Source organism: Peromyscus maniculatus, chromosome 12, assembly GCF_049852395.1.
Source record: "Peromyscus maniculatus bairdii isolate BWxNUB_F1_BW_parent chromosome 12, HU_Pman_BW_mat_3.1, whole genome shotgun sequence".
Taxonomy (NCBI): Eukaryota; Metazoa; Chordata; class Mammalia; order Rodentia; family Cricetidae; genus Peromyscus; species Peromyscus maniculatus.
Genome location: NC_134863.1, coordinates 34,307,962 through 34,335,481, shown reverse-complemented (window position 1 = coordinate 34,335,481; position 27,520 = coordinate 34,307,962). Strand labels below are relative to the sequence as shown.

The 27,520-nt window shown below is 40.6% G+C and overlaps 1 protein-coding gene across 46 annotated transcripts in view; it reads right to left on the bottom strand.

Moving 5' to 3' along the window:
* Zbtb20 (zinc finger and BTB domain containing 20) overlaps positions 1–27,520 on the bottom strand; it is a 775,725-nt gene that overhangs the window by 164,662 nt on the left and 583,543 nt on the right. For all 46 annotated transcript variants that reach the window (XM_006975752.4, XM_076549395.1, XM_076549383.1 and 43 more), the window contains one exon: positions 15,896–15,935. The gene's annotated coding sequence lies outside the window, so the exon portion shown is untranslated. The remainder of the gene's footprint in view (positions 1–15,895; positions 15,936–27,520) is intronic.

Sequence of the window (27,520 nt, the reverse complement as noted above, 5' to 3'; positions counted from 1 at the left end):
TGAAGAATACATAAGTGGGTGAGAACATGAGACTGGCCTCTTACCATGTAGGGTATGGGTTAAGATCATAGAATTAAAAGGAAGAAAATGAAATGCTTTGACGTTTTTTAAGTCAGTTTAACAGAAATTCATTTTTATTTTGGAGTTTATGCTTTGGGCTTATTAAAATACAATTGAGCACTGTTTCATAATGATAATTAAATTGTAGGCCACCTTTTCAAAAGGGCTTTCTTGAAGTTGTTTGGTTTTTTATGGGTCTAGTTATTGTTGTCTGCACACAGTTTCCCCACCTCCAAAGCTTCTTACTCTCTGCCCAAGCAGCCAGTAGGCAGATGCACACTGGCACAGGCAGCGGCCTCACTGCCGAGGCCACACAAACGGGGACGTTGCAGCTTTCCAGCTTTGGAGCCCCAGAAACCTGAGCAGAGAGCTGAAACTGCCCCTCCTCACGCTTTGCATCGTCTCTATATGGAACATTTTAGTTCTCTGAGAGTACATGTGTAAAGACGCATCTGCTAGTGTTTTGGCAACTCTAAGTTACCTAAATTAGTTTTGATCAACACTGCCGGATTTTTAAACCCACCAGCGTAATAAAGGCAAGTTTCAAAAAAACACAAACAAACTCTACAGTACATTGTGTACTCTGCTGTTTCAAGCCTCAGCTTCAAGACAAAAGGAAGTGAGACTTTGTCATTTGCTAGCTGTTAATAATCAAAAGAAGATCTGCCAGACAAGCTCTTCGAGGGCTCTGTCTGTCTGGACCAGGTATATACTGCAATACACAAAGGGCTTTGCAGGGGGAGAAAAATGAGTGTTCGTGGACAATGATGCAGCTTTCTTAATTAAGATTTTCATTACTGATACATACATTAAGTTCTGCAACTGCAAGAGCCAAAGCACTGTCATGTGCAGGTAGATGTCCCCGATTCCATCTTCAGGCAGTAAGCTAAAACATATTAAATATGCACCCAGCAAATGTTGTGGGAACAAGGAGAGCACCAGAAATATTTCTGTCGGGATACAGAGAGACCCATTAAAAGCAGATTTGTAATGCATCTAATGGGCAGAAGAAAGGCCCAGATCAATAGAGAATGTATGTGTGTTTGTGTGTGCCTACATGTGCGTTCAACTATGGTAGTCCCCTGAGGTCCTGGCACATAGATGAAGGTGCACAGATGACCTAGGAATAATACCAGTGTAACAAAACGAAAAGTTCTTACCAATGAGTACTGCTGAAAACGGAAGTAACATGACCAAGCTAGGGTAGCTTGGGAAGACAGCAAAGATTCTTCGCCCTGACTCCATACTTCTGAGTTACTTGGACCCTGAGTCCACCTGTTCAAATCACTGAGTCTGCCAAGGTGTATACTGCTCCCATGTAATAATATTGATGTGCTATGGAAAGATTTCGTTGTAGAGGATGTCATGTTTACAGAAATAATTTGGGTAAAAGAACGATCTAAAACCAGACACTGTCCTAACAAATGAGTATTTAGAGTGTATGCTTTGTTTGTTTTCACTTTCTGAGATAGGCTCCCAATCAGCCCAGGCTAAAGCTAGCCTTGAACTCTGGAACCTTCTGCTTCTAAGCTCCTAGGGAGCCCAGACTGAAGATGGCCTTGAACTCTAGAACCTTCTGTTTCTACCCCCAAGTGCTGGGATTACAGGCACAGCTAGAGTGTATGCTTTTGATTCCCTCTTACCTAATGTCTAATTCATTGAGGGTGGCTGGTGCAGTGAAGATACACATAGTTCAAAGTTGTTATTCTGGCTTCCATTTGCATCTTTTCCTGTTTCAAAGTCTGTGAACATCTCCTCTAAAGAACACATCTTTTATTGAGAGAGGCTGGAAATAACCCAAATGACTGTCCTGTACACGCATTCTTGGCTAGTGATGGAGAGTGGCCTCCTCAACTCATCCAGGGAAATGAAGTAGCCAGCGTGATAGTGTTAGGAGGTGAGAGGTCTGGAGGAGCTGAGAAGAGCGTGGGGAGCAGAACCTCCATGGACTGACAGCATCGTATGAGAATGGAAGAGGGAGCTGCTTTCTTCTCTCTGGCCACATAAAGATCCAGCAATTGCCTTTCTGCCAAAATCTCGGCAAAAGCAGCATCTCAGAACTGCAGAAGCCCACATCTGGGAAAGGACTCTGCTGGAACCCTAATCTTGGCTAGCTTATTTTCTAGAACTATGAAAAATAAGTTTATACTTTTAGATTATCCAGTGCTGGGTATTCCATACTGTGAACTAAGACACATGGAAAAAGGATTTATCTTGAATTTAAATGAAACCAGCCACTACCACACCATTTTCTAGAAAGAAGTAAGCCACAACCCACAGCTCAAAAGGAGCTCTTCAAAGTATTTGTCTTTGTAGATTGGATAAAGGGAGACACTCCAAATACTAGTGGCCAGTAATATTTCTCTGCAGATTCAGATCTCTAAAGCAGTGTTTCAGTTAAGAGTCTATATGCTTGATGTGCCCCCTGCCCCTTTTTTCTATGTAGATAAAGGACTGGGGATGAGTGACCCGGCTCCCTATATATTCTGTTGAGTGCTATTGTAGAAAGTAGTTCTCACTAAGTGGGATGGAGGGACACACACACACACACACACACACACACACACACACACACAAGGCCCAGAGGTATTTTAGCCAGACTAGTTAAGCTATGCGGTATTTAGACTCCTCTATTCTTTATGTGGAACTGCAGTGCTGTAGGCCTGATGGAGGGGTGTGCTGAGCTACTGACAGAAAGCAAACCAAGGGGATATGATTCACAGATGAAGACAGCCCCCCCCCCCCAATATTCTGACAGGAGACCTGCTACTACTCCTTCTTATGTGTCCTTGATCAGTATGTGAAGACCAGCTTGAGGATACTATCGAAGGACTTCAGTACACCTTTTATCCATATTCTCCTATAGGACACCTGATTCTATCACTTAAAGGATGGGTTTAAATTAGAGTTGATAATTGTGTCCCATGTACCAAAAAAGCCTAGACATATATGAGGAGGGACTAAAGAGAACCTGTTTTAGCTTTCTATCACATAAGAAGGCAAAGAGGCCTGCTCTAAACCACTATTTGGAAATTAATCTCCAGGTAATGGTCAGGAGGGGTGCCTGATGCCTCATTTGTTTTCAACATTTCATACCAGAATGAAGAGTGATGCTGAAATGACAGAGAGTTTATAAAGAAGACCCTAGGTCTTGATTTTGCCACTATGAAGATTCACTGTGTAACTTTTCTCAGCAAGAGCCCTAGTAAAATGACTCTTTGAACATGTAAGTTGCTAATTATAAGATACACAGTGCATATGTATACACACAGTCTCACATAACCTGACCCACCCTTGACCAGGTAACCATGACTGGGAAAGAGAACAGTGAAACAGAACATGACGAACACACATAGCATCAATACCACTCAACGTTAATCATTCCTGTGTCATTATTTGGCTTCTGAATGTAAGTCATGTCATGGAAGTAGGTAGAACGTATGACAATTCTAAGAACGGAATTAAGCGATAGCTCGAGCACTTGCAATCAGCCTCATGCCCTGGAAAAGCTACTAGCTATACCAAAGACTGGGCCATAACCATAGCTTCCACTTCACGGGACATGTGATGCTGAAAGAGAGAACAGACTGATTTACTCCTCCTGTTTTCGCCATTCTCCCTAGCTTGCAGTTGGCCTGAAGGGACATGCTGGCCTGTCTTCTGCTTCCTTTCTGGACACTGTAAAAATTCAAGACATGATACTTTCATGGACATATTCTAGAAAAGGAAGAAAAAGTACCATGGAACATACACACCATCCATCTATCATCTGCAACTGCACTTCTTGTGCAGAAGGAATGTTCCAATTATCACTCACAACAGCTTTGTGCAACTCCTGCTCCTTTGAAAAGCCCAGAAAATGCACCCTGAGAGCCCAGATGCTCCCTATCCTGAAACACGGAAGGCAACCTGTCACAGTTTGTACTGTGGATGCTGGGGTGACACTGTCGGTGCGGCATTTCTGCTTTCCTAGCGTCTTTCACTTTCCCTGAAGTTGTTGGAAAACATTCTATTTCATTAAGTATGTAGCAATACACATGAGAGTCAGAGAGAGTGGGGGAAAGGTGAAGGACATTGATGATATGGCCTCTAGCACGTTATTTATGAGAACATCCAGAAATCTCTGTCTACATCTTCTGGAAGAATAGTGACAATCCTGCCTTGGAGACGTGGATCAGTCAATGTTGCCACCGTGTATTTTTCCCTTCCCAATAATTTTTCTGATTCTGGAGTCTGACAGGAGAGCACAGATGAACAACTGGAGGATGGGGATGCCAGCTCAGCACAGGAATATACATAACCAAAAAGTGCTCACCTCCATGCCCAGAGCCCTTCAATTTCCTAACTAATGCTTTGCTCTTCATAGCACCCCAGAGAGAGTAGTGAGGGTGGGTGTGGCTGTCAGAGTTGGAGAAACAGAGCCTGAGGTGCCTGACCTTAAAGGATGTAGGGAGCACCATTTTGCAATAAAGAATGAGAATCAGCAACCACATGCTGTCAGACTCATCAACTGCCTTTTTGAAATTTTAATTTAAAGGCTAAAAATGAAATTAGTTAAGATAATTTTAAATAATACAAATAATAGTGATTTAAAAGAGTAAATTTAATCATTAAAATGTAAAAACTTACATCCTATTAATATAAATTATTTAAAATGTACCTTTTGTTGTTGATTTATAGTCACTTTTAAGGTATTAGAGAATTCTCAGAAAAAAATTTTCTGGGTTAAAAATTTTTCTCTATAGCAGTTTTTAGTTCTATGTAATAAGATTTAATGCATTTCAAAGTATCCAGGTTTGGGTTTAATGCTTGGAAAATATGTTACATACCCCTAATAAGAATGGCTCTATTTACATTGCAAAAATTACAACTGAGAGTATAGAATCCAATGAAGACAGAGAGAAATGGGTAGTGTCTTTCTCTGATGATGGAAGTATAAATTGATAAAAGTTACTGCAGAACAATACAGCAACATACACATTTTATTTTAATAATTCCTCTACTTTAAATTTATCCTAAAAAATTATCAAGAAAATGTGTTTAAGAACATGCATGCATGGGTGCATATAAAGACAGCTATCATAGAATTACTGAAAAGTAAGGAAACAGTTCTAATTACCACAAGTGTCCGTCAACAAGTGACTCGGTCACCGTACCATCCATAAACTGGAGTACAACCCTGTTGTCGAATCATGCAGATTTGTACTTATTAACATGGCAAACAACTTACAATGCTGAGTGGAAAAGCAGATCACAAAACAGCAAGTTTTTTTTCCTTTCATTTTGGAAAGAGAAAGGAGAAAGAAAAAAGGAACGATAAATGGACAGGCATAAGAGTATACTTCCCATGTGTGTTCAGAGGCTGTCTCTGGGCAGTGAGATTTTTGAAGGATTTTACTTGGAGAAATATATCAAATTAGTACAAATTTGTACAAATTAGTAAAAATACATATATCTTTTTAGCCTTTGAACCATGATCATGTGTAGTAAAAATACCCAAATGTGTATAATTTTTAGGATTAAATTTTGAAGCATTTAATTTTGGGGAAAGAAAAGTTGAGGTAAATCCTGCAAGTACTCTCAAATGCAGTCTGATTATTCTAGTCCTTCACAGTTAGAGTCTGCTTTTTTAACTGACGAGATTGCCTGACTGACGAGCTCCTTGGTTTGAGACATTACCCTTTGCTTCTGGTTTCCATTTTCCATTCTGAGAACTTGATGCAATGTAGTGTAGTTTTTACTTTAAAGATTTTTAAAAAATAAAAGTCTAAATACTACAAATAACAAATATATTTGCAGGCCACTGTTAGGTAAATTCTGGAAATTATATAAGATAGGATTTTATTCAGATATAGTGATATTACAAGAGCTTGTAATTACACGAGGAAGTATTTACTCTATACTTTTAGGTGAAAATATTACAGAATTTCATACACTATATATGCTGAATTATCTTAAAATCTAGAAAATAGACAAGATGCCAAAATACGTTAATAACAGTTTTTTCTATGTAGTGAGTGGGATTATCAATGTTTTCTATTTATACCATACTTTCTTAATATTTTATGATAAATGTGAGTTATAGAATCATCAAAGAAGTAAATACTAAAAAAATACAGCTGCTGCACTCAACAGCTGCCAAAGTCTACCCAGATGTATCTGCAGCCTAGTTCTGAGTCAAGTGGTCCTAATGTCACTTCCTAAAGGGAAGCTGGCGGAGTGGAACGAGTTCAGACAGGAAAGGTCACTGTTGCAACCAACTGTTCCCAAGGGTAGTTTGATGACTCTCAGCATCTATGAGAATAAAGGAGCCTTCCCTTAGATGCTGTCAGTATCTATGAGAGTAGGTCTCAGATGCTCTTGGTATCGTCTTACATTTCTAGTAGCAGGAACTCAAGCAAGCTACGGTATGTCTCCAGGTCTAGAAGCCATTTGTGGAGGTGGAAGGTGTATCTTAGTCTCCATTCTATCGCTGTGAAGAGACACCATGACCAAGGCAACTCTTATAAAAGAAAGCACTTGACTGAGGGATGGCTTACAGTTTCAGAGGCTTAGTTCATTATTGTCATGGTGTGGAGTGTGGTGGCAGGCACACAGGCTCTGAAGCAGTAGATGAGTCCTTTACACTCGTGATCCACAGGGGGAGGGAGGGAGGAAGGGAAGGAGAGAGGGAGAGAGAGAGAGATGGACAGACAGAGGGACAGGCACTGGGCCTGGCGTAGGCTTTTGAGACCTCAAAGCCCACCCCCATAGTAACACACCTCTTCCAAGGCCACACCTCCTAATCCTTCTAATTCTTCTCAAATAGTGCCACTCCCTGATGACTAAGCATTCAAATATATGAGCTTATGAGGGACAATCTCATTTAAACTACCAGTGTAGATCACCATTAGGAGATAGAAGCTCCTTTATTTCTTTCAAATGGGAGTTCCCTTGAATAACAAAGATGAGTTTTCTGTTAGGTCTTCTATAGTTCCCTAGATTTCTTTATTTTTCCCTCTATGTTTTCATCCCCCCCCCTCTAGTCTCTCCCCACTCTCTTTTAAATTTAAATAGCATTTTGTGGGGTTGGGGATTTAGCTCAATGGTAGAGCTCTTGCCTAGCAAGTGCAAGGCTCTGGGTTCAGTCCTCAGCTTCAAGAAAAAAAAAATAGCATTTTGTGACATTAGAGACCAGCTTTTAAAACTTAAGAGAAAATTCACATTTTACCACACTTCAAGTAGATTATCTACTTATTCATAATTGATTATATATTAGTAAAATGATAACTAAAGAAATCAGAACTGTCATGCATGTATGTGTGATACACATTAGAGATGTGGCAATGAGGCAGAAACTCTTCATATTTAATCAGATTGTGGAGACAATGAGATCTGTAAGGTACCTCCAGAAGCAGCTAAAATGGTTGTAGGGAAATCATAAAACATGGGCATCCACCATGACTGGGTATGGAGAGCAGGGAGAGATGAGAAGTAGCTGTGTCTTCTGAACTGCCAAGGAGATTTCTGCTATGTTTCTTTGGTTGACTTGCAAACCCATTTGTGCCCAGAACTATTTCGAACCTCAACGTTTATCAGATCTCCTCACCACTTACTCTTGGCAGGCTCTCACCCCCTTAGGAGCCATCATGTGGGAAACCTCATAATTTGTCAGCATCAAACCTACATAAGGGCTGGCATCTGCTCTTGCTCCTTCTTCCTTCAAATAATAGATGCCCTTCCTCTTACATTCACATTCTAATCTTATCAAGACCCATCTACAACTAAATATGGTGTCTTCCTCTCTCTCCTGTGCACTGACTCTCTCTTCTCATCTGTGGCTTTCCCATATGTGTGCAAAGCACATCAGTGTTCTCATTTCCCCAAACTTCTTTTGACCTGTGTCTGCCCTCAAGCTGTGACGTCATTCATTCTCCTTGCTGTCATACAAAGGCATCTACTAGTTGTCCACAGTTGTAGTCTGTGTTGTTTTTTTACCTCTCACGCTCCTCACTTAAGCATAAACAAGTTATCTTTTTACTACAAAAACACAGTGGTTTTTCCTAGGTCAACTGTAACCTCCAAACAAATCCACTGAATGTATGGGTTTCAACTCTGCCCTTCTGCTCTTAGGAAACACTCTTCACTTGCCTTCTGGGTTCACGTGTTCTGGTTTTCCTACAACTATTTTAGCTGTTTTTCTTTTTTTCCTGAGGATACTTTACAGATTTCATTTTATCTACCAGCTAATTAAACAGTAAAAGTTGCTTAAATCTCAGTCTTGGGCTTCTCCATCAAGACTGTATTTGGGCATTTTTATCCACGCCAACAGCATCATTCACCACCACATACGATAACCTTGAGGTAGTACCTCCATTCTACTGCAAACATCTTCATGCGTCTCCTCTGTAGCCATGGTCACATCCACCTCTAGTCTCTTTTCTCTGTCAACTACAACTTTGTCCTCTAGCATTATAATTTGTTTAGTACAAAAGTGCTACATATAGATAACAGTTTGCAATCTTGAAATTGGCCATTTTAGTTTTCATTCAGTGAAATATCCTTGAAATTTATTCAAGTTGCTCATTCCTTTTTAGTGATGAATGTATTTCATGATACACATGTACAACAGTTTGTTTAATCACTCACCCACTGAAGTAATTGGGCTGTTTCCTGTTTGGGACAATTACCAATGAAGTAGCTATACGTGTGTGTGCGCTCACACACATGTGTGGCTAGTTTCTAACTCCTAAGATAAATACCTCAAGCCACATCTTTCTAAAATAATAAAAAAATTATCACATCACAGTGTCTTCAGTTTGTTTTCCAAAAATCCTTAACATGGCCACAAAAGACCTGGCATAGTCATGCCTTGTGCGTGTTTTCAGATTCAGATTGGGTTGTTCTTTCCTTCACCCTCTTCTTCTGAGTCTACTTAAGGCCTTCAAGCATGTTGTTCTCCATGCCTGCACTTCTTTCCCACTGCCCAACCTCACTTTGTGCTTTCTATCTTCAGATATTAGATCAAGTGCCACTTCCTCAGAAAGGATTCCGGAAACTACCTTACCCACTACGTTTTGCTCCTAGAGCACTTGGTACTTCCACCTCATGGTAGTGAGTACAGTTTGAAATTGTATGCTTTGTCTGACCATTTAATTAATATCTGCCCTATACTCCTCAAATTATAAGGTTCAGGAGGAGAGACACTGTCTGTTTTCTCCACCATTCTATCTGTAACATAAGTAGACATTTGCCTGTGTTGAATGAAATTTGGCCATGGATTTTAAGAGCAGATGGTCCCAATTCAAGTTCTATCTCTAACACTTATTAAGTATTTGGGGAAAATTAATCAAACATGGTAAATCTCAGTTCCCTCAATTGCACAATTATAGTAAGAGCATATCCTTAATAGTGTACTTTAAAAAGTTCAATCAGATAACTCTTTTTTTTTTTTTTTTTTTTTTTTTTTTGGGTTTTTCGAGACAGGGTTTCTCTGTGTAGCTTTGCGCCTTTCCTGGAACTCACTGGAGATCAGGCTGGCCTCGAACTCACAGAGATCCGCCTGCCTCTGCCTCCCGAGTGCTGGGATTAAAGGCGTGCGCCACCACCGCCCGGCCCAGATAACTCTTAAATAGCACAGTATCTAAAGCAAGGCAATCATTCAACAAATGTTGATACTCTTAATTTAAGCAGAGATACAAGCATTGTGTTTTTCTTCCCATAGATTTTATTTAGTTCATCAACTTCATTTTTGCCTGCTTCCTTCAAGTTCTAATTGTAGTAATTTGGAGACTCGGAAAGCCCTCAACGCAGACCTTGAACAACCATAGCACTGCTGATTCTGACCCCAGGGTGTCCCCTTAGACAAGTGGAATTGGTCCTACTGCCTCCATTTCCAGCTTTACCTTCTTTCTTCCTCCTCCTGCTTTCCAGGTTGGGAAGAATACACCTTCTTCAGGTCTAGTTCAAATCAGTTTTCTACCCCTGCCCATACTGCTGTATTTCTTATTCTGCTCCTCAGAGATGAATCATTCTATTTCTGAGAAAGCCCTTGGTCTGTATTTCAAATCATGTCCAACGGGTCTATCAGAATGTGTATTAGCAGGATTTTAGTATCTTTTTCTTTCTTTTCTACACAGACTGGTGAAAATTAGTGTGACATGGCAAGGTGCTGTTGACATTTGCATACATCTTGTCATGCTTCTGAAAGTTGAATGTGAAGGAATGAGAGTCACGGGGCTTTTGCCTTTACCCCTATGTTATATCTTCCAACCAACAGTCATGAAAATTATTTTCTCAGTTATCATTTTTCCTTATTTTTTGAGATTGTATTTATGTGTTAATGAATGAACTACTATTGTGCATGTGTACATGATATGTGTGTAGGTCAGAGGACAACACTGTGGAGGAGAGCCTCTCCTTCCACCTTTAAGTGGGGTCTGGTGATTGAATTCAGGAAGCCAAGCTTGTACTACCAGTGCTTTGACCTGGTGAGTTATCTCTCAGGCCTTTTTACCTCTTTCTTTTTTAAACCCAGCTTAGATCTTAAATGAGGAAGACTAGTGTTACTTAAGGACCACTCCAAGATCGATCCCAACACTTAGGTTATGTTTTTGCTTCAAGTGTCTTTATTTTTACTCCCCCCTTTTTTACATTTTAGCCATTTTTCAAGATCCAGATGAATCACATTTGACATGAAAAATTTCAGCTCTCAATACTCAGCTTTGAGAATGAAATTCTATTGTACTTCCTGGATTATATCATTCCATTTGGAATTTAGTCAATATTTTCTTATGTGCATATAAAAATACTCAACAGTTTAACTTCTTAACTTTAAGTTCCTTTAGAACAATCAAGAGCAAGAACTATATATATTAACCCCATTAAACATGATTCTTCGCAAAATATGGCAAATGCCTAATATCTTGCAGGATGAATGTGGTTAGGGCTGGTCTACTGAACAGGCTTTGATGTAGAGGCCCAAGTTAAAACTGTTAGGAGTTAATAGACAGGTGGTTTCTGAAGGGGTACTGGCAATGGCCACAGAAAGTAAAGATTAATCCAATTATGGTGGCACAGGTCTGTAATCCCAGTGCTACATAATAACCTTGTTAAGAGACAGAGAGAAACAGTACGGGAGCAAGAGAGAGAAGGAAGGAGGAAAGAAAAGGCTAATAGAAAAATAATATAAGGCTAATATCTCTGAGCTGTGTATTAATCCTTTCTTGGGCTATGCTTTCACATTAATAATAAACTCCTCCATTTTCTCTTATGAAAAAAATAGAACTCTTGATCCAGTGATAGAAAAGAAAAAAGAAATTCAAGCAGAGGGAGATAATGTCCCTGGTTGTGGTGGACTGGTCTGCAGTGTTCTTTAGTTCTCAGAATTAGTCAAAAGATTCAAAAACAAATAGTCACTGCAGCCACAGGAGGGGAATGAAGAGGAAGGGTCTTGAAAATGGTGTCTGAGCAATGAAAGACACGGAATATTTTAAAGATCACTGAATTTAATTTATTCAACCTAAATACATAAAAGTACAGGTGGGGACATTATTTATGCAGGTATATGCAAATCACTTTATAAAATAGGCAAAGCCCTTCTGCTTTTTACAAGTTGCCAAGGTGGTTCCTGATATTTTAAAAGCTATGCACCTTTAATGTAATTTCCTTAGAGTTGGAATCCCTTCTAGGAGTCACAGTCATTGTCAGAGCAGGTTTGCCTCACCCCCTCCTCTGGGACATTTTACAAGGCTCTCAGAACCAACACAAAAAGAGTGGTTTCCACAGAGATGTGACTGGAAAAATCCCTCGGAAATTGCTGAGGAACAAGTCACAGTGTTCAAAGCAGAGAACATAGGCTTTGAAAACATGAACCCATCTGACCCCTTGAATTGAGTACAGTGAATTCCTGAGCTCTGAAACATGGGGCCCGGCTGTGCATGCCATATTGGTGCTATAAGACTGGCAGTAGGTTGGCTGTGGCATGGTCTATTTCAAACTCCTTCACAGTGCCCAGTGTTGCATGTTCCCAGATGACATTTGGTTGGCAGAAGCTGGGCCTCCAAAGCTGGCAGTCTGGAACGCAGCCCACTGTGTTTTGACAAACACATAATTGACCATCTGATCACCAGCCTACGTTCTCCACTCAGGTCACTGGGGGATCTGGGCTTTTAATAGGTCCCTACTCCTCATCTTGTTCATCTTCTCAAACCTTTCTAGAAAGCAATATAGAGACAACTTAAACACGCCCACACATATACTCCAGTTTGCAAAGAGAACATGGTGCGTGAGACACAAGCTGCTGAAATTCTCCTTTAAATTGTCCTGGCAGCCCAAAGTGAACAAGAGAAAAGCACACTTATAGTGAACTCTAATTCAGAGAGAAGGAATGAATATACTGAATTGTCTCAACACCCGGCTGTGCATAAGTTGCAATTCAGTTCAATGGCTTGGAAATTTTGCTTAGAAAAAGGCAGCAATGGAAAAATGACAGGAAATCGGGGATTGATTGACTTTAGAGAGCCATTATTAAGAATTGCTTTTGTCTTTTTTATATTCTCTTGTCTCCTATCCCATGCTCACTGTGGCCAGAAGACGCTTCTCCATCTCAAGACCAGTAGGCAGCAGCTCAGATCCAGGTTAGCTGCAAACTGAGGTCTTCAGTGAAACTCCCCCAAGGAGGGGTTTGGCTTTCAACCTGGCACCGTATCACATCAGCCTTTCTCTTAGAAGGCAAGGATTATGCTGTAGGCAAAGATATGCTGGAATCTCACAACTATTAATGTTCACGTCAATACTCCTAAATAATCTCTCCTCTCCACTCTATCCACTGCTCAGGTCAGGTTTTATGCAATTTCCTTACATTTTTAAAAAATATCTTCAAGGCTGTAAGATCAAGACCAAACTCCTTTGCTTGGCATCAGAGGCCCTTTGACCCAACTAGCCTGCTTGCTAGTCCAGCATGCTCTAGCACACCAGAGAACTCGGTACCTGGACCTGGCGGTTACTTCAGCCTCCTCACTTTGAAATATTCTTGTTTTTCCCTGACGATGCGCCCTTTTCTTTTCTCTCCCCCTGAGCTCACTTGGTAAACCCCTACTCACTACTTTCACATCATGAGTCAGCTTGAACCTTCTATATGGGTAGGCACTTGTAGATACCTGCATTCCAGTGCCTGTCACAAGACAGCCTTGACTCACATGCTCTTCTGCGCCAGCAGACTGTGAGGGCTTTTTTTCTTTCTCTTTTTGCATTGTTGTGGGTCTAGCCCAGGCCTACGCTCCCGTTCCACTTCACTGAGCTAGACCACTAGCCCCAGACGGTGCCATTCTTAATGAAAGGTGGCATTTCTCATTTGTCTTGGAGTTCCCAGAACCAAGCACTGTTACAAGATTTCTATAAACGTTTGTTGACTGAAAACTAAATAAAGAACTGTGCATAATTAATCAAAACCACACCAAGCAGTGGCAGCAGCTCTCAGAAGCATGGTAGGAGACTACCAGCAATCTAACGAAGGCGGAAAATCCCAGTGGAGAAGCACTGGTGGCAGGCTGGGGTGAGAGTAAGAGGGAGGGATGGAGGCTGCACTGGAGCATCTCTTTTTAACAGGGATGTCAGGAAGGGAATACATTATCACCCTTCCAGGGATTAACTTTTAATACTGTAAGGTACTGTCCTGAGAATGTGTCTGAGTCTGAATAGAGGCCTAGCTTACGAGAACTGGGCTTCCCAAACATAGCTAGACTTTCTCATCTGCTTCAAGGCAGCATGGCAGGTTGTGGGGTTTTCCTTTCAGTTTCTGCTGAAGAATAATGGGACAGAAAACTCTTGCAGGAAAGTGTGGCATCTATTCAACTCCTATTTAAATCTGGGTCAATTCCAGATTCGGACACTGGATGCAGTGCCAAGGACAGAAGGTCAAATGGGCCGAATTTTGCACCTGTTCAGAGGAGGTCATTGAAGAGGCACTTGGGACAAGAGGCACTGGGGGATAATGTCCGGGTTTGTTCCCAAGGAACTTTCCCTTTGCTTCTGACTGGCCTCTAGGGCACCACCCCTGCAGCCATCAGCTCCATCAGCTGTGTCCACGGGGGCACTTGAGGACACAGGACTGTTACTGGCCCTGTCATCCTGCTGGCATAAAGGCAACTGGAGGATTTCTAACAAGTCAAGCAAGCATGAAGCCTGGCCTGGGGTGGGACAAGGTCATGAATGGACTATTAGCTTGTTACAGGTTTTTGTTTTCCCAGCCTTACTTCTGCTTTAAAGATAAAGAAAAAAAATAATAAATAAAAAAAGGATCTACTTGAAGCTGCTCTGCTGATTACTGATGTAGCACAGAATTAGTTTCACATTTTTCCCACGAGGCAGACACAGCCTTTCAATTATAGGTCTCCCCCTTGATTTCTACTAGGTGAGACAGGTCTCCTATACAGTTTGTGTCTGAAGCTTGCCCTAAAGCACTGACGTCATAATAGCTGAGCTAGGCAGGCAGGAGTATGTCGTGCTGACTCATCCTGGTGATGTGAGGATTAATGCCTCGTCTAACACTGAGCTATTATGTGAATTGTTTTTACACAAAAGAACAGCTACAAAAAGATTTGCCAGTCAGAGGACTAGAAATATGCAGTGCTAGGTAACAACGGAGGGGAAGGACAGGAAGACACACAGTGGTGACCATGAGCATGGCCACCGACATCCTCCAAAGCATCAGCAGACGCACTCTATCAACACTGAGAACGGGGATGAGAAGGCTTAGGGGCTGGGAGGACCTCCCCTGTGGTCTCACACAGCACCAGTCCTTGAGGAGTCTAATCAGTCTCCTTTCCGCATCAGATAAAGTGCCACACAACTTTAGCATCTTTTGGGGAGTTCTGCTTCCTTCAATATGTTTGCCACAAGGTTTTAGGAATGTTAGTAGAAGCCATACACAAGTGGGACCAGAGAGCTCTTTTGATGCAGATCACTACAGCATAGGAACTACTACAGAGTGACGTAACCTGAACGAGGGACTGAGGGAGATGCGGCTACAGGGACACCTATGGTTACTTAGGAAGGTGCTAACTGCCTTTCTCTGGAGGGTTTCTGAGGGGGTGTCTCTGGTAGTGACTTGATTATTTGGTTTCATTACCCCAGAACCTTTTCCAAGCAGTCCAAAATAACATTTATCCAAATCTGCTCAGTGTGGCCCAGTTTGGTCTTTAAATAATAAATGTTCACATTTTCATTTAAAATCAAGTTTTTCCCCCCATTTCTTTCTCCCACCACCCCAAATTTTCCCATCTTTTTTTGAAAGGAATTGTACATTCTATAAACTTTCTGGCACATGTGAATCCTGGATTTCTTTTCTTTTTCTTCCTAGACTTTATAATTTTGCACAAATTTTAGCCTATTTACTTTTCAGTCTTGTACTTCTTTGTAAAAGGATATTATAAATTTTGTCAATAAATGAAAGCTCTGATCTAGAAGTTAAAATTAAAAATGGTTGGACCCAGGGACGAGCGAATAACTGGAGAATAAATAATTGCCCATTGATTGACAGTAGAGCAAAGCCCAACTGTTGCTGAGATCTGGCCGTGGACTGTAAGCTTCAGTTCAGAAGAGCAACGACTTTTGCAAATAGCAGCTGCGGAGAGGGAAAGGGCAGTCTTTTCAGAAGGCAGCGGCTGTGCTGCTGGGCTCCCTCACAGAGGACAACTCACCACCACACTACCAGCACTGGTTCCAAGCAGGAAAAACACTAATGCATACTAAATGGACACTGGACGCCACAGTGAAACCAACTAGGAAATGTGACACCCAAGACCAGAGCTTCACAAATCCAACACTTAAGGGTAAAGAAGCCACTTTTACTTACATAAAGAGCAGGAACAGGTATCGGACTGGTGGTCAAGGAACTGAAAAGGAAAGACAAGACAAGGAATTAAACACAAAACTAAATACAGTGAGGAACACAAAACCTTGAGACATTGATGGGACTCACTTATCCCAAATTTTGCCACTGTAGGCACAAAATTATTAATATCCAGCTTCAGAGATTTTCAGGAGCTGTAGCCTCCTTGCTATGACTGATGCCAGTACATCCTAGTATACAAAGTGCCAAGACCTTTCCTGTTGATTTCATAGGATCCCAACAGAGAGCTTTTCTGGAGGAACGATGCTGCTCACTACAGTAGTTACCAGCCATACTTGTCTACTTAAATTCTTTAATGAAAATCTAAATGTTCAGATCCTTAGTCATACTAGTCACATTCCAAGTGCTCAATGGCCACATGTGGCTTTCACTGACCTTACTGAACCTCACTCAGAACATTTCTGTGTTGCAGAGAGCTCTATCGTTGATGGAGATATTGTGACAGAGTGATGGGAACGAACACTTCTACACTCCAAATACTGCTCTAATAATGACATTTTTCAGGTTTGGGGGACGTTTGCCATGAGAGTTTCACATTCTATGTTTAAAAGTCTAATAATTCTCCCTTACAGTCCTCAAACTATACAAGAAAGAAACCATTACTACTGGAATGCCACCATAGTTTTGATTGACTCTCTTCTAGATGAAGAAATTAAGATAACAGAAGTCTTTCCACCAGACCCTCAGGTCACATCAGATATGTACTGCCAAACTGTGGGCACCTGGCAGGATGTTCTTAACCACTCACATAAAGCCTCCAAAAGTGTCAAAACGAGTTTATTTAAGGGTATTGACTTGAAGGACCTGATTACCCTGAAAAAGTCAAAGCAGAAAACTACATTCAAGAGCCTCAGTTTCCAGATTTTCTGGACAAATGCACCATGGTAGAGACTGTTCTCAAGAAACATTTCCCCTTGTGTGGTCAGTGTGAAATCTGCCTGTGTACATGCAGCTGCAAAGGATGTTGATCCCTGTAGGACAGAAGAGTTCAAAAGAAACTGCAGCCTGGCTCACAGTGCACACCACTGCAGACTCTGCAGCCTGGCTCACAGTGCACACCACTGCAGACTCTGCAGCCTGGCTCACAGTACACACCAGTGCAGACTCTGCAGCCTGGCTCACAGTGCACACCACTGCAGACTCTGCAGCCTGGCTCACAGTGCACACCACTGCAGACTCTGCAGCCTGGCTCACAGTGCACACCACTGCAGACTCTGCAGCCTGGCTCACAGTGCACACCACTGCAGACTCTGCAGCCTGGCTCACAGTGCACACCACTGCAGACTCTGCAGCCTGGCTCACAGTGCACACCACTGCAGATTCTGCAGCCTGGCTCACAGTGCACACCAGTGCAGATTCTGCAGCCTGGCTCACAGTGCACACCACTGCAGACTCTGCAGCCTGGCTCACAGTACACACCAGTGCAGATTCTGCAGCCTGGCTCACAGTGCACACCAGTGCAGATTCTGCAGCCTGGCTCACAGTACACACCAGTGCAGACTCTGCAGCCTGGCTCACAGTACACACCAGTGCAGATTCTGCAGCCTGGCTCACAGTACACACCAGTGCAGATTCTGCAGCCTGGCTCACAGTGCACACCAGTGCAGATTCTGCAGCCTGGCTCACAGTACACACCAGTGCAGACTCTGCAGCCTGGCTCACAGTGCACACCAGTGCAGACTCTGCAGCCTGGCTCACAGTGCACACCAGTGCAAGAGACCCCTGGGCTCCCTTGTGCTTTAAATTTTTCTCATAACTTGATAGGGTTAATGAAAATTGTAGGAAAGATAATTAGATTATGTGTGAATTATGACAAGAATTTACGCATTGGAAATACAAAATAAAAGGGGCTAGTGCACAAAGACTGTAGTTTTGTATATTCATGTCTTCTTTACAAGCCAGGACAGGAAATCACTGCACTGGGCATATTTCTATCATTTCATCTCCAACCCTCTCCCTCTTCTTCTTCAGTTTTTCTTTCCTCCTCCCCAATTTTTTGAGCACGATTTCTTATTAATCTTTGGAGGAAAAGGGGAAATGCAATTAATAATTTTTCTATAAAATATGCTGAATTATCCCTTATCTATTGCATGTTATAGACCTAAAAAACCTCTCAAAAATGGATTCTGATCTTTGAAAACTTTATCAGGTGCTTATATTCTTCTATCAGAGCAGGTAAGTTTTCTATTTGAACTCCAAGGAGCAGTTATTCACAAAATTAGCTAAAATTAAATTTTGGTGATAGAAAGTTATCGGCTTGACTAACACATGTGAAGACTAATAAACTCTCTCCCTGATATCAAATGATATACAGGCTGTCAGTGACGGAGTGACGGGAATCCAAGATGGAGGGAAAATGACAGAGTGTGTTACAGTTTAAGAGAAAACCAAGTTAGATTGCAAATTGGGGGAGGGGGATATAAGTTTATCTTGATATATTAAAGCAAAACAATAAAAGCAATCCAAAATTTAATATTAAGCCTAAAAACTTAATTTCACAGATCATGTAAAATTCATAAATGTCCATAACTGTCAAAAGGTCCCTCCTTCTTGATTGAATTACAATCTGCTATGCAATTTTACAATATGTATTAATCTACATATTGTAGATTTACTTTTGCTCAATTGAAACTGTTATGTATTGATACATGCCCTTTCCACCTGAGTGATATTCACCTTCTATGTCTGTAAGTTGTTTTTATGTGAAATGTAAAGAATTAAGTAGAATAGTTTTGCATAGGATTTAAAACATTTGCATTGAACATTCCAGGTTCAACACACAAATATGTAGCAAAGGATATAAAACTGTAAAGGCCAAATAATTCCGGACATTAAAACACAGCAGTGGGTGCACTCACAACGTGGGGGCAGGAGGAGTGATGTGCATCGATATCTAATCTTGGGTTTGTGATACCAAAAGTGTCAATCTCCAAGGACCTAATTGAAATTTAATTGTAACTGAAAAGGCTAGTTCACCTAATTTCAGTTTACATAATGTTCTAGGGCAGTGGTTTTCAACATTTAGAGATGATGCAGATTCCTAGGAGAATCCTTTTCTGAGAAAGCTCAAATACAACAAGTTTCAAGGAGTGTCTGGATCCCAAGAAGCCTAAGTATGACTCCTGTGGGTTCTTTACCCATGGCTTGGGGAGGGTGGGGTGAGGAAAGAAAATTCCCTTGAAATGGCCTTTAGAAAGTTTAAAACAAGCATAATCTGAACTGGGAGTAAAGAAAACATTAAAAAAGGAAGCTCTATAAGTAAGTAAAGGTGTGTGACTAGAGACATACAAGCTCCTTTAAGGTCCCCTAGTCCTCTATATGCTTGGACCTTTATAATATTTTTCTTACTCATTATTATTACCGTAGATTAACTGTATGAAATAATGGGCTTCATTAGAAACTTCTTTGATGTATATAATGTACTCTGATCATTATCCACCCAGTATAATTTCTTTTCAAGTGTTCACAGTGCAGTTACTGCAATGGGGTAGAGAAGTATGGGGTGGAGAAACGACAGCGATGGAGAGTTCCTATGCTGTTCTGAGTACCTGATGGGCTTTCAGGCATGTGGTAAAGAAAGGCTTCTCTAGTTTGTATGTGTGTTAACCCAGGGATGTGCAGGGAGCAAGCAACATGGTGTACACAGCGCCACCAATACTAAGACATGGTCGTCTTCCTTGATAGCTGGTTTTCCTTGGGGGTGAATAACTTAAACTGTTGTTTGTACATGTATCCATTTCCCCATTAACTTTCTCTTGGATGTTTTAAAAGAAACAAAACAGATGCTCTTCTTGGCCTTGCATTACTGCCACTTTAGTAAAACAAGCAAAAATATACTGAGGAGTGAAAAGAAAATACTCCATGTGTATCTCCAGGGGTGATACCTGAGGCTGCCCTGAAGTGTCCAGTCTGGGGCACACAGAGCAGTGTCCCAGTAGGCATCCTGAATGGTGGACCACTTTACCTGGAGGCCTGCCTGAGTGCGAGGATGAGAAGCACTGGTAGAGTGAATCACTGAACCCACACTGTAAGGAAAAATACTGTTACCCTGCACTTAGTAGAAGAAAGAGGAGATTTCAGAAATTAAGAAACTTACCCCAAATCACACAGCTGCTGGCCTCTGAGTAAGTCTGTACCATTCCAAAGTCCACATACTTTAACCACTAAATTATGCCACCTTTTGGTGCTTCCCACTTGATGTTTTCCCTTGAAATCTGGACTCATTCAGGATTATGCAGGCTGGTTTATGCTTCGCTTTGGAAGGAGATAGGTTTGGCTTGATTTGCATTCTAAATATTTCACAGCGGTAAGGGAAAGCTATTATTATACCCATTTTATGGTGAGGAAGCTGAGCTGCTTGCCAGCTGAGGTATCTGGCTGGGTTAAAAACAGAAGTCTGGTTGTCAGTTTTTTACTCTGAACTAGCTCAGAGCTCAGGCAATGTTACTGACCAACTGGGCTTTTCCACATATGGGGTTAACGCAGGTGGGACAAAGAGTGAGACCAACTTTGCTAAGAGCGAATAATAATTCAATAATGAAATAAAAAAAAAAGTCATCATAACTCACAAAACTGGTTACTCTGAGGACTGGGACTAGGAAAGGGAGTGCTTATTCATCACAGATGAATCAGAAAATGAGAATGTGTCACAGCTGATGACAGAGCTGAGGAATTCAGATGAACTCAAGTTCCATACTCATCCTTTCAGCTAAGAGGGGTAAAAGGTATGACAACCAGACAGGAATGACCTCTTAGGCACGTCTTTAATCTTCTTAGTCTTTTCTCTTCAAATATTCTTCCTAGAACTTGGGTGGGTTTCTAGCTATGTTTTCTATGGATAGGGATAATGTTTAAATACTCTTTGAGTGTTCTAGAAATACCATATTAAGAAATTCGTGTGTGGGCATCATCCCAAACGCTAGGATGATTTTCACCTTACTGATGCTGCTACTATCATTCACCTTCCAGACTTTCCAAAGGCTGAGTGAGGTGCTATTGGAATTTTAGACACATGTGCCTCTCAGAATGAGTGCCAGCTCCATAGACTCCTGTCAATTGATATTCCAGCTTCACGCTGGATACATGACTTTCTTTATGTGACAGATTCAAGAAGGTTTATGCTAGATTTAATGGCATTTCATGCACTCTGCATTTGGGAGTTTTTAATTCTCCAGCTTAAAATTTTTTTTCTTTAAACATCAATCTGGGGAAAGATTTACAAGCTAAAGAGCATGGGTGCAGACTGATCCTTTGCAACCCCACTTCAGGCTCTCCGCAGTTACTGAAATGTTTCCATTGTTTTGGTCAATAGCAGAAAATCATAATATATATATATATATATATATATTCATATGTTGAATCCTGACTTACTAGACCATATTATTTTGTATCTATCTCAAGAAATAAAATAATCATAAGCATGTTATAACATAACTGAAGGACATCTCCTTTTAAAAGTTCAGATGATGAAATAAGGTAATCATGGATGAAGAGAGAGGATGTAAGAACTGAAGTTCGGTAATTAGGCATAGTATGACCTATGAGCCTTTGACAAGATACAATTCAATACCTGCCCTAGTCCACACAAGACTCCTGACTCCTCAGAATGCTTACAGGGACAGAGTCAGAAAACAGTGAGAGAAGTGATTCTGTGTGTGTGTGTGTGTGTGTGTGTGTGTGTGTGTGTGTGTGTGTGTGACAGGGACTGGATTTGTATTTAAGATGGGCTCTATTTTAATTATAATTTTTATTCTCTGAGAACCTCATACATATATAGAATGAAACATGACCATATCTACCCTCAGTTCTTCCCTCTTCCCCGCTCCAGCTTGACAACTTAAGAGTCCACCCAAAGCAGATTTTAGAACATTTTATGATCTAATTCCAGTCTTTCTCTGTAGATTACTAATTTCTGAAGTAGTAGCTTTATAGCTATAGATTGGGTATCAGGACTTTTACCCTATAGTAAATTGTTGTTTTTCTTTTTCTTTTTCTTTTTTTTTTGTGTGTGTGTGTGTGAATGTGTGTGTGTGTGTGTGAATGTGTGTGTGTGTGTGAATGTGTGTGTGTGTTATGTGTGTGACCTGAAAAGTTCTTTCACTGTTATCATGTGGCCAACTGGTTAGAGGCACACAGTGCTGCTCTAGTCCACCATTAATGTCATTTGCTAGAGATTGCTGCTATAAGGCAAACACTCCAACACTACTCTGTCTAGAAACACAGAGACTAAGCAAGTGGTGCTGTGGATCCCAGACTAAATATGAACACAGTAGAAGCATAGAAGCATCCAGAACAATGAGAACAGAGGGGGATCGCCACTCAAATTGTTCCCTCAAATGGTTAAAATACAAAGAAAATATGTGACACACATATCAAGAGATAGAAATTAATCAGATATTTAGACCTGATGACTGGCTAAGCCATGGGGACAACATAAACAAAGTCTGTGTTTTTAAAACTTAGGAGCAGTTTTCTGTAATACAGACTGCAAAGTGTTACTTTTGTCCTTGTCACCACCAACTATTTGCTTAAGAGCATCCAAGACCTTTCACAATCTGGCCCAAACCCATCTCTGTTTTCTCCTCCACTGTTTCTTTATATACTGTGACAGACTATTCTGTTTTTCCCTGCGCATGCCTAGGACATCTATGTCTCCCAGCCTTTGCTGACAGTTCACACTTGAATCTCCCAAACCTTGCAAAGTGTGTTAAACACAGCATGACAGTCCAATGTTTGTTGAATAAATGTCATCTGTCTATTTTAGGAGACAAAGATGATAGAAAAAGTCGTTAAATCAGTAAACAAATAGCACTAGAAAGAGAGGTCAAGGAAAAGTTAATTTTAGTGCTTTTCAGGAGTGGGGGCAAGAGGAGCTCTGAGACCGGGAAGACTGATGCTCTTTAGTCCTGGGTCTAGCCAATGCTATGAGTCAGTTACTTTTTTGGGACCAAGTTTAAACCTCAAGGTTAAATGACCACAAGTGCTCTGTCCATCAGGATAAAATGAGAAGTTGTGGCTATTTCCACACCAGCACAGTGTAATTAAAACATGCAGTGCCTGAGTCAGAAGCATCGTATATGGCAGAGCTTTTTAAAACAGTCCTGTTTGTCACAAAAAGAGCTATAGAAATAAAACTGTTAAAAAAAATGAGAATAATTTAGTTTAGGGAAAAAGGGGTCAAATTATATCTTCATAGTTTTCTGACTATAAGAATAGTCATTACAAAGAGGATAATGATTAGCATTTCTGTCCTTGGGCAAAATGATATCAAAAAGTTGAGTGAGGAATTTAAGACTTCAAGATGAACACCCTAAATATGCTAGTTGTAAATAATCAAATAGACTGCTAAGAGCAGTTATGAAATTTCTTTCTTCACAACTCTTTAAAAAGAGGCAAGATACTTATGTATTTTGGATTGAAGATATGCAGCTCTGCCTCCAGCCAAGGGGTGAATTCAGTAATCCCACTAGTTCTGCTTAGCTTAGATGACAACAAAATCTGATAAAATGTTGACCCTACAAATCACACAGAACCATAATACAGTTTGATAAAACACATCCTAAACTTAAAGGGGATTAGGCAATACAGATAGCAAATGATTAAAATAAAAATAGTATATGTGGTGCTTAGGTATTGGCTCAATTTACCAAGTTCCATGATGCAAATAAAAGTGAGGAAAAATGCATTAGAAATCTACTACAGTTTAGCATAATGGTTAGCTAGAGAGCAACAACATTCTAACAAGTCATTCTTTACATCTAAGAAGTTTAGCTGAATATTTCAGAAATCTGGAATTGAATATGCATATTAACTAAATTTTCAATTAGAGAAAAAGGAAAAGTCCAGAACATAATATAAACACTCAATATTATTACTCCCAAATCTAACTTCAAAGATATCAGGAGATCCAGTGAACAGCTCCTATAAATGACGAAACGGGCCCCATATGGTTAAGAATTCACATGTACTGATAGACTCCTGGGAGCTCGGGTGGGTGGTGGCAGTCACTGGCTTTCTTGTCTATTAACCTTGCAGCTCTGGAGCTCAGTAGAAGTGTTCATTACACACAGCACAGGGTCAGATGAATGCTTCTGATGACCTTGTCTGAACCAGATTCATTTAAAGCAGTTTGCCGCCACATTTCTTAAATAGAAGATGAGCCCATTCTATCTATGGCTCAGATTAGGAGGACTGGCTCACTGAACTACTGCCCCCAAAGCAAAACAATGACACACCCCAATCAACAGGCAGCCCATAGCCAAGGCTCCAGCGATGTCAAAATACACACACATAAGAAATGGGCAGTATACAAGTATAGAAGAAAGCTATTCCTAAAGATGGACTTTGATTATTAACACTTTTGAGTAGTATTCAACTTTTGTTAGGAACATACCAACCACCTAGCCCCCAAAGTTAGCTTTAATGTAACTGATAAGAAAGATACAGTTACAAAAAAGAGACTAATAGAAAGAAACATAGTTTTATTTTTTCCCAATCCATTATTTTCCTAAGAACAGGAGTCAAAGAGACAAACTATGCCAATTTCTTCATAGCTGACTTGTCAGGGGAGATTGCGCTTGTCCTCACTAATGACTTCTTGAGGTTGTTTATTACTGTGATCAGGAGCTGGGAGGAGAGAGGTCTAAGACCTTTCAAAAGAGACATTTTCTTCAGTATCACTACAGGAAATAAAGTCAGCATTAAGCTAACTTGGATAACCTGACTAGCATAACGGTTGGTACATGCAGCCGTTCCTTTGGCTGTTCCGAACACCAGGAATGAACAGCAAAGGGTCAAGCTTGCCAGCAGCCTGGATTCTGAAAAGCTGTGCCACAAAAGGCTTAATGTAGGTTGTCGGACTCATAAAGCTTCCTTCCGCCTCCCTCCCTCCTTCCTTTCTGATTTCCACATCCACATCCTGATCACCAAGCAGCTGGAGAAAAATGACCACATGTACAGGGACTATCTCTTTGTGGACATTCCCAGTTAACTCTAGCCTCTCCACCACTCAGTGATTGTTTTAATACTTCCTCTTAGGGGAATTTGCATTTTCTTAACTGTCTCTACAAGATCCAAATTTAGTTTTTTTCCCCCCATAGGTAATAAAAGAGGTATTAAACACACATACACACTTTCTCTTTCTCTCCCCTGCCCCCTGTGTATGTGTGATAATATTAGGCTCTATCATGCACTCTTCAAAATTTGGATTTGTCACCTGCTCCACCTCAAAAAAACAAAACAAAACAATTTTTGCTTAATTTCAAGTAAAAAATATCTAGACACACACATATAGTATATATATATATATTCTCTCAAAATTACAAACATTTTGGGGTTTTCTGTTCAGACAGTCTATAAATAAAGCTTTGCTGTTAGTAACGTAAGAGCAATCTATTCAGTGAGGAGAAAACAACAATGGTTTGCACTGAAAGTCCATTAGTATATTTATCATCCCACATGGCCTGTCCCTATTGGTTCTGAGCTGTTTGCTAGCATAACCTCAGGAAGACGTTACAATCTAGCTCTTCTACCCTGGAAAACCTGGCTTTAGACACTCTCTGGTAAATATCTGAATTCTTGCACCTTAACCTGTTGTTAAGGTGTTGCATAACCTGATGTTATGGGAGTTGCAAATGTTTTCTGGCTGCTCTTTAACCTCACACTTCCTGAAAGGAGTAGACCATAAACAACTAGTGGGAATCCTCCAGACCAAACCAGGGCTGAGCTGAGGTCTAGGAGCTGGGAACCCATAGCAGTCTGTGAAACAATTATGAAAATATAAAGGTTTCATCCACACTTCCAGGAAGAAATTATGTTGCTTCCAAGATGAGACCTAAAAAAAATAAGGTAAATTAGAAGAAACTGAGAAGATAGGATTTTTAAGTGTTAGTAGAGGTCAATTTCAACATGTCCTAGTTTGTCAGGGCTATCTCAAACTCTGGACTCACTTTCAGCATCTGACAGTGGCCTGCACCTGATCCTTCAAGGGAAGTCCATTTGTCTCTGACCGGTAAGGCCCAAATGACTCACTATACAAAAGGATTCCCTTCTCATCTCCAACCAATTTGCACCTAGACCAAAGGATCCTAGCTTTCCTTTAATCTTGTGATCTGTACACGCATGATTTCTCCTTGAGAAGTGACCCACCCACAACTCCACATAGCTAATTACCCCCATATTGGGCATTTTTCTCTCACGTCACATAGTCACTCAGTATTTTAAATGACCCAGCAGTAGTGAGATCATATGAATTTTACCTTGTCAGTGAGAAAGCTTGGCACTGAAGGAGAAGAGATATATCTATCCTGATAAATCAAAACAGCCAGGGGATCCTAAAATCTTTCAAATAGCATTTTGTCCAAGAGTAAGGAAATAGTTAAAAAAAATCCTCAAATGAAATCCCTTTTTCTCATTCATTCAGATTCGTGCAGTGTCCACTTTCAGTACTACATAATACCCGGTAACTCCTGAGGCAGAGGAGTTGGACGTCCAGTGAGAACACTGAGAAGGTACTGCACTTACTGGAAAACACAGAAAAAAGAGCCATAGATTCTTTCCCTGTTCTCGAACAGTGTCAAGAGGAGGGCTGCTCAGAGATGACATAACTCATCTTTTTCCATTTCAAGGAACAGACTCATGTTTTTCCAGATTTATTTTTGCCAAAGTGAATGCCTCTAAAATTCTTATGATAACTGTTTTCTAACTTTTCAAAAAAGGAGAAAAAGCTGAACATGATGATGGTGGGTGACTTAATGGAATCAGCTTGTCAACGTGATGGAACTGAAAAAGCTTTTACAGAATATGTCCACATGCTTTAGAAAAACCACCTTTAACATAATGTATAGAGAGGCTAGAGTGGCTTTTGTCATGGTGAAAGAAAGGAACATCATTAATTCAGACAGTAAGTGTAAGCTTCTGTTAAAAATCTCTGGGGATAAATCACAGAAATGCACTGTGGCCAGATGAAGTGAAGGAAGCAGGTTCCAGGTCATGGAGGAAACTATTCAGAGGAATCAACAGATTTTAAAATCTGTCATCTCTGTAACTAACAAGAAGAATTTTATGCTATATCCCTGAATTCTTCTAAATACATGGCTTCAGAGTTAAATTTTAGATGTAAATAGAGAAGAAAATGACCTCTTTTTGACTATCCTACCTGACACAAACTATCAGATCTCCTCCCTTCTCCATATTGGTCCATTTTGGTACCCTGGGTAGAGAGGATGCTGATCTGTGGGAAATTTCAACTTTTTCCTCCTCTTCAAATGATTTATGCATAAACTATTAAATGTGGACAAATTTATATTCCTTCCTACAGTGGACATGGTACAAGAAGAAACAAAATCTAGTATTTAAAATTCTTGCAGAAGTGTCTCCAATCCTGTTTTGGAAGCAAAGGCCTTTTCAAAGTTTTACAACATATCACCCCGCTCTGTGAGCATCCTTAGGTAAGGATGCTGTAGTGCTGGATGGGAGAAAGTGGTTTCAGAAGCAAAGCCCAGAGTTAAGCAAGGCATAGTTCACTTTTACTGACATTGGTGGGAAATTTCAGTTGACAGGTGACCCACA